Source organism: Pteropus alecto, unplaced genomic scaffold (assembly GCF_000325575.1).
Source record: "Pteropus alecto unplaced genomic scaffold, ASM32557v1 scaffold23, whole genome shotgun sequence".
NCBI classification, from domain to species: domain Eukaryota; kingdom Metazoa; phylum Chordata; class Mammalia; order Chiroptera; family Pteropodidae; genus Pteropus; species Pteropus alecto.
In genome coordinates this window covers 474,682-483,476 of record NW_006435837.1, presented here as the reverse complement: position 1 = coordinate 483,476, position 8,795 = coordinate 474,682, and the positions used below count along the sequence as shown (strand labels likewise).

Here is an 8,795-nt window from a genome sequence, read left to right as displayed (position 1 = left end):
GTGGTTGAATGGATAAGAAAACAAGACCCCTACATATGCTGCCTACAAGAGACTCACTTCAGATTGAAAGACACAGACAGACTAAAAGGACGGGAATGGAAAAAGATATTGCCTTGATGGACCTAGAGGGTATTGCGTTGAATGAAATAGGTCAGATAGAGAAAGACAAATATCACATGATTTTACACACATGTGGAATCTAAAGCACAAAATCAACAACAACAAAAGCAAAATAAATTCATAGATACAGAGACTATTTTGAGAGATACTAGATAGAAGGAGTGTTGGGGGGAAGAGGGCAAAGGGATTGAGAGGTACAGGTGGATGGTTGCAGAGTAGACATGAGGATGTAGAGTATAGCATAGGAAAGATGGTTAATAATGTCGGAATGAATATGTGGGGGGAGAAGGAGTGCTAGATTGGTGGGGTGAGCACTTTGCGAGTTGTGTGGATCTGTGATCGATATGTTGTATAGCTGAGGCTGGTGTGTCATATACCAACTGTAATTGAAAAAATAACTCATTGAATTATACAATATAAATGCGGCAACTAGGTGTCTATTATATTTCAACAAAGATGAAAAAAATGTGGTGTTGACAGAGCAGGTCAAGATGGCGGAATAGAGTCTGTGGCCATGCCACCCTGAACACGCCCAATCTCATCTGATCTCGGAAGCTAAGCAGGGTCAGGCCTGGTTAGTATGTGGATGGGAGACTACCTATGAAGACCAGGTGCTGTAGGCAATAAAAAAAAAGACAACGATGGCAGAATAGATAAATGCTGTGTATGCTTCCTCCCATGGCCACATTAAAATTAAAACTAAATTATAGAACAATCAACCTGTAGAACTATCTGAAGACTAGCTGAATGGAACTCCTATAACTAAGGATATAAAGAAGCCATATCAAGACTTGCAGGAGGGGTGGAGATGCAAAACGGGCTTTTCCCACACCCACCCGTGACAGTTGAGCATTAGGAGGGATATCATGGCTACAGAGGGCCCCTCAGCAGTGGAGTGAGGGGCCCCAGCCCCACACCGGGCTCCCCAGCCCAGGGTTCCAGTGCCAGGAAGAGAAGTCCCCATAAAATCTGACTGTGGAAATCAGCAGGGATTCTGAGAGACGAGACTACTGGAAACCTACATTTCACCTTAAAAAGCCTGCACAAAGACTCACTCACTCATAGGCGCTCACCCTGGGCTCTGGTGGAAAGACAGCAGCTCAAGAGGCGCCAGAGACATACAAAGAAAGGATAAATTGTGTGGTGTCAGGGTGAGGGCAAAAAGGACAGCCACCATTGTCCCGTTGTTGAGCTCTCGTCCAGTGCAGCCTACAGGCAAGGTACCATCTTGCCTGTGTTAAGTACATCCCGCACACAGCCAAATCTTAAGCTTCATTGGCCTGATGAGATCTACTCGCTCCACCCCAGTGACTCTCTGAGTTCCCCCCACCCACTCAACTCTCAAATTGCTGGAGGCATTCTATGGTTAGGCAACCAGCACCACTCTGAGCAAGAGGCTCCTACAGGAGCAATCAACAGGCCTCCACTTGTGCACCTTGGAATACTTTCAGTGGCAAGCAGCCAGCCCTGGCCCTAGATACAGTATCTCTTGAACAAATCTCCAGGGTCTGCAGGCCTGAGGCTGGCAGCAGCTGGCCTCAGTGTGAGCTGAGACTTTTGCAAGTGTCCACATGTTGAGTACTATCACCAAATCTGAATCTGCACTAACCTGAGGAATACCACATGCCCCACCTTGGTGACTTCCTTGGAGCCCACTTCACATAACTAGCTACTGCCCAAGGCTCTTTTAACTGCTGAGCCTCAGGTAGCAGCCAGCAAATAGTCTCAGACCTCGGGGTGCCCTGGAACTTTTGCTGAGCTACCCCAGGCTCAGGACTGGTAGCAGCTGGCCTCGGTTCACAGCCTCTCCCACATGCCTCCAGGTCCAGCACAGGCAGCGATGAACTGCAGATAGCTCTGTAGCTCTTACCAGGTAGCCCTGGGCAGTCACAGGCAGCAGGTGACCTTGGCCTGCACAGGAGCACCTCCCAAGGATACCCAAAACAAACATACCCAAAGGCTGGTATCAGACCTCAACAGAGCACCACCTGATTATCCCTACAAGTGGCACATCCAAAAGGTGGTCTCATCAGGCACACGAGCCTAGTGAGGTAAATCCCACTCCATGGGGTCAGCCCCCACACAGCAGCTCATATGCTATGGGTATGGCCAATCCTCTCAGCCAATCAGCCTGAGAGTCAACCCTACCCACTGATGTGCAAACAGCAATCAAGGCTCAACTACAACAGGAGGGAGACTGCACCACTGAGCCACACAGGGCACCTACTACATAAAGCCACCCAGCCAAGACTGGGAGATGTAGCAGACCTATCTAACACATAGAAATGAACACAGAGAGATGGCCAAAATAAGAAAACAAAGAAACATGCCCCAATAAAAGAACAGGAGGAAACTCCATAAAAAGAACTAAATGAATGGAGGGAAGCAACCTACCGGATGCAGAGTTCAAAACACTGGTTATAAGGATGTTCGATGAACTTAGATGAAGAATAGATGAACTCAGTGAGAATTTCAACAAAGAGATAGTTAGCATAAAAATGCACATAGAAACCATAAAAATGAACCAGTCAGAAATTAATACAATAACTGAAATGGAGGATACACTAGAAGGAATCAACAGTAGATTAGATGAAGCAGAGGATTGAATCAGCGATTTAGAAGACAAGGTAGCAGAAAACACCCAATCAGAACAGCAGAAATGAAAAAGAATCAGATAAAGTGAGGTCAGTTTAAGGACCTCTGGGACAATATCAAGCGCAATAATATTTGCATCATAGGGGTACCAGAAGGAGGAGAGAGAGAGAGCAAGGGATTGAGAACCTATTTGAAAAAATGACAGAATACTTCCCTAACTTGATGAAGGGCACAGAATACAAGCCCAGGAAGCGCAGAGTCCCAAACAAGATGAACCCAAAGAGGCCCACACCAAGACACATCATAATTAAAATGCCAAAGGTTAAAGACAAAGAGAGAATCTTAAAAGCAGCAAGAGAAAAGCAGTGAATTACCTACAAGGGAACTCCCATAAGACTGTCAGTCAATTTCTCAACAGAAACTTTTCAGGCCGGAAAGGACTGGCATGAAATATTCAAAATGATGAAAAGGACCTACAAACAAGACTACTCTACCCAGCAATGCTATCAATTAAAATTGAAGGTGAGATAAAAGAGTTTTCCAGACAGGAAAAAGCTAAAGGAATTTATCACCACCAAGCTAGTATTACAAGAAATGTTAAAGGGAATTCTTTAAAAAGAATGGGGGGCGGGGGGGAAGAACACAAATATGAATTAAAAAATGGCAGTACCTATGTACCTATCAATAATCACTTTAAATGTAAATGGATAAGAAAACAAGACCCATACATTTGCGGTCTACAAAAGACTCACTACAGATCAAAAGATACACACAGACAAAAGTAAAGGGATGGAAAAAAATATTTCATGCAAGTGGAAATGGAAAAAAGCTGAGGCAGCAATATTTCTATCCGACAAAATAGACTTTAAAACAAAGCCATTATAAGAGACAAAGAATTGTATTACATAATGATAAAGAGATCAAGCCAACAATATACTACCCAATAAAAATTTTCAAACCAACACTTTACAAACTAATATGTACAAATGGCCTATAAGCATGTAGAAAGATGTTCAACATCAGTGATCATAATGCTAATACAAATTAAAACCAAAATGACACCAATAAAAATTTTTTAAAGTGATCATATCAAGGGCAAGGAAGTAAAATGCATCTGGAGCCCTTGTATACTCCTGATGGAAATGTTAAATGGTAAAACTACTTTGGAAGTTTTAAAAATTCAAATATACATTTGACCATATAACTCAGCAATTCCACTGTTAGATATTTTCCCAAGAAACAAAAGCATATATCCACACAAAAATTTTTACACAAATGTTAATAGAAGCTGATATTTATAATAGTCAAAATCTGGAAGCAACTCAAAAGTGCAGCAACCAGTGAATACATAAACAAATTGCGATATATTGATACAATGGAATAGAAGTCAGAAATCAAGAGGAATGAACTACTTATACCTGCAACAACATGGATGAGTCTCAAATGCAGTAGATGAGTGGGGGAGGGAAGGTCAAAAAAGAGTACACAGGGAAAAAAAAGAGTACACATTATATGATTCCATTAACGTAATATTCTAGAAAACCTTAAATCATATATTGTGAGAGAAAACAGATCAGTAGTGGTCTGGGTAGCGGGGGTGAGAAAGAGGGATGGATTACCAAGGGGCATGAAGAAACAGAGTGATGTAAATGTTTGTTTTCTTGATAGTGGTGATGGCTTCACACATATAATTTGTCAAACTCATCAAAGTGTACACTTTATATACATGAAGTTTATTGTATTTCCATGGTACTCAATAAAATTTTTAAAAAGGGAGAAAAAATGTGGTGTTGAAGCTTTAGATGAACAACAGTCCAAACAGTACAAGGTCTCAGGAAGGGCTTCTAGGTCTCATTAGTGCCCTTCCTGTCATTAGCATGGTGGTCAATGCCAGACTGATAAGAAATATGGCTTCTGTCATTAGGCGACTGGGAATCTCCACTTCCCTCCAGCATGAGTGGCAGGACTCCTTCATTGACAGCTGAGAAAAAAGCCTCTATATTCTTGTTATGCATTTCTCCAAACTGTATCCTATGTCCCTTCGTTCATGCTCATTGTAGGAGCACACATCGCACACCGCTGGGCAACTGACTGCTCTTGATCATCAGGGAGTATTTTATGTGTCCACAAGAATGCTGATTGGAAGGAAGCAGTTTCACTAAGCAATGAAACGGCAGTGTGGAAAACAACCACAGAGTGCTTTTTAGATTTATGAAGTTCTCAAATTTTTATTTCTAACTGGACCACTAATGCAACTTAGCGGGAGACTTTGGGATAATACTCAAAGATCACAAGGCCTCTTGTCAACAATACTTTGCCTAGGAGGTCTGCTGTTGCCTGTCTGAGTCCTGTTCAACACCTGGCTACTCAGCTATTGTGTCTATTTTGTCAAAATGATACTGTGACTTTATCATCTCCAGAGGAGGGAGTAAAAAATACCACGGAGTCGATCTGTCCAAGCAAGGAGGGCAAAGCCCTGCACAGTTTAGCTGCTGTTACATTAAGTCAAACAGGTCCATTTTTGTAGCGGCTCCTTAGGAGCAATACATATTGTCGTGGCATCACAGAATTCTTTAGTCAGTGAAAGTCAGACATTTTTCTTTGACTGCACAAGAGATCTCATGTGTGAACCCATTTACATTATTTCACACATCATAACTGCCATGTAGGCCCTGAGGGTTTTTTTGGTGATTTTATGTCTCCCTTGCAGGGAGCAATGAGAACTTTGATGATGCCAATCAAGAGATTTTTACACTGTGAAAACCCTAGAGATGAGAGGAATTTTTCTCTGACTATATGAACATTCACAAATCGAACATGGAACACATTTCACTAACAACTATTTATTATTACAGTACATACAATGAATTAACTCAAAGGCATCTCGATAACAAAATTACTTTCAATTTTCTTCTATTCACTATAAGTTCTACAGCTGCATTCAGATACTTTTACAGAAACACATACCATGGGTATTTTTATACAGACAGTAAAATACCAGCTTCCAGTAGACCATATACTCTCTTAAGCAAGAAGCCCAGGAATTAAGAGGTACAAGACACAGGAGAGCAACTGGCACCACTCAGGACAGTTTGCCCAACCTTTGACCATTCCATGAGCCTCAACACATGTGCTTTTAACAATACCTTGGCATCAATTGGTATTTAAGCTGGCCATTGAGACTATGAAGGTAAAGAATCTCCCCAAGAAAAGCACCATGGCGAAGAACTTACTAAGGCAAGGAAACATGGAAACTGCCTTTATTCCTCCTCACTGTGTACATATGCAGTCACTGGACTGAACGCTCTCTAAAATACCCACTGTTTGGAATAGTACTTTGTCTACATAAAGAGCTGACCCCTCCATAGAGAGACTTAAAAGTCTAAAATTACCAGAACGATTCATTTATGTGCCTCCTGTTATGCTTGTATTACCTTCTTGCTTTGACAATAACACTACTTTCAAAGGGAAAAAAAAATGAGTAAATCTATCGAAAAGGCTGGGTCCTGACAGTCTAGTCACTGTAGAAGCTCAGGTCTGGAGTAAACATTGAAATATGCCTCTGGGCTACCACCGCCACCTGAAAGGCAAAGATGGGATCTTACTTTCTGGCACTGAATCTGGAGTCCCAGCATGGGGTGTTCCAAACAAGAGGAAGAATACAAACACAGAGTATTGATAATTAAGGCGCCTCACACACTCAGTTACCTAGACTGACTAGATGCCTGATGCTACAGTGAAGTCAACGGAAAACAAATCCAAAGTCTCTTTAAGAGGCATCTGCAAATATAGAAGAGGTTCTTGGGGAATATCCACAAGTCTAAATACTCCCACTTGAAGTTGGAGAATAACTTTGCACTGGACACAATACAATATAAAATTCTGAGAATAATGAGGAATCACTGACACCAATGAAAATTGAAAGCAGTCACATATGTGACAGGCCTGCATTCACAATGACAACTCATATAATGATGGGATAAAGAGATACTGGCTTCCCACATTTAGTGGTAAGTAAAGAGGGGTGGGGGTGCTGCCTAGGAGAATCCACCAGTAAAGACCCCTATGCTTGAAGAGTGAGAGAGAAATTGGCACTAGAGATGTGTTGAAAAGAACAATAAGAAGGCTACAACCCAGAGAGAACTAAGACAGTCAACATGTGGTGAGGTCTGTATGCCCCTGATGACTCAGAGAAAGCTGGGATGAAGAAATACTGGGTTATATCCACTTTACAACCCATCTTGTCCTTCTGGATTTCTCCCAGTCTGGCTTCCTTGTCTCATTTCCTTCCTCTTTTACCTTTTTCTCCATCTTTCCTGTCTCTTCCGTGTTCTCATTCATTTTGCTACATGATACCTACATAGAATGCTCTGATTCTCTGACCAAAGAGGACATGACCCCAACCATTGAAGGAGACTTTTCATGGAGTACCTGGGCAGAGAGATTCCCAACAGAATCCATTTCCACACACTCTTCTCCCATATATTTGGTTTCTTAAATTAGTTCTATCCTAAATAACTATGGAGCATGTCCAGGTTCTTCTTCCTTCCTGTTCACATTCGACGTGTCCTATTTTAACAACACGGCTCCATATATTTCTCCAAAAGAGTACTGTGACCTTAGGAGCCTCAAGGATCAAGGAATTAAATGTTCCACTGGTCAATTTTATCAGAACATCAAGCTCTTAATATATTGTGGTAATCCGCATTGTGGCATGAAATACCATCAGCTTTTCTCACTGGTCACACAGGGGTATTGTAGGGTGGTGTAGTCTCTTTAAGCACTTCTGTCTCCATTAGTTTCTTGATCAGTGTAAGGACCTCTTTTCACCACCCTCCCTCCAAGGCTTTACTGATACCTCACAGCTGGGCTGGGGAAGCCTGGTGGGCTCCCAGTTGTCTACCTGTCCCACTAGCACTGTTCTAATCAAGGCATTTCTCCATTGGAAACATCCCCTTACGTTCAAGAGAATTACACATATTTAACACAAGTCTTCCCACAATACATTCAGCAGCAACAATTACAATGTCTTGCATGTCCACTGGTCTATAAGGGCCCACCCATAAAATTGCATCCACCCACGGTCCAATCTGAGAGTTATTCCCTCACAATAAATTTTGACAATGCCCATAAGAGCTTTAAGGCACCACAGTGACTTGTACTGCTGTGTGCATAAGGATGGAAAAAGTTTGAAAAACATGAGTGCAGACAATCCCCAACACACTCTGACCAGTGGATAAAGCCTCTGGTTCTAGTTAGAGAAGGTCTAGGTTCTCGATTGCTCCCCTTGACCTTTTTGTTCTTGAAAGAAGAAAGATCTGGGTAGTAAGTCGGTACTGAATTTATTAAATCTACATCAGTCTGAACAAGACAAACCTAGCAAGGTTTTCCACGTTTCCTTGGTCCTCTTACGATCAATACCTGGGTGCTCATGGTTAGACTGGCTTGGAATGTGGGATTGCTTGTTAGGTAACTGGATGATCTCCACTCCTTTCCCTCCAGCACAAACAGCAGGGCTCCCTCATCTACCGCCTGAAGAGGAAGCCCTTATTGTTTCCTTGGGTTTCTGCCAAAACCTATCCTTACCATCCTGTCCTTCCTCTCTAGGAGAGGAGCTCAGTAAATTTCTAAACAACTGGCCACTCTTAAAACAAGCGAGAGTAGCTTATCTGTAATCATAGTCACACAGAAGCAGTTTCAATATCCTATTGACACAGATGAGTGGGCAATAACAAAGAAATGTTTGTCTTAGATTCATAGGGTTCTTCACCCTTTATGTCTAACTCACATCACCTATATGATTCCACAAGGGTCTCAGGGACAGAGGTGAAGGATCACATCCTTCCCAGTCACCAAAGAATTTAGCAATGTGATCTGAAACTGCAAGCTAATGTGTGGACACTGTAATGCTGTCTGTTTTACAGATCTATTTTGAGGGATAGGGGTAATCCAAAAGTCTCACATCTCAAAAGACTAGGAAGTAAATGAGAATTTGCCTCATGGTAACCTTAAAAATAAGATAGGAAGGCGAGTGGGATATGGCAAGGCAATCTGCCACATTCAGATGAGCTGTGCTTCAA

The 8,795-nt window shown here is 42.1% G+C and overlaps 1 pseudogene; it reads left to right on the top strand.

Moving 5' to 3' along the window:
* Nucleotides 1–624: 624 nt before the first annotated feature.
* On the top strand, nt 625–743 carry LOC112479595 (annotated as a pseudogene).
* The last annotated feature ends 8,052 nt before the right edge of the window (nt 744–8,795 follow it).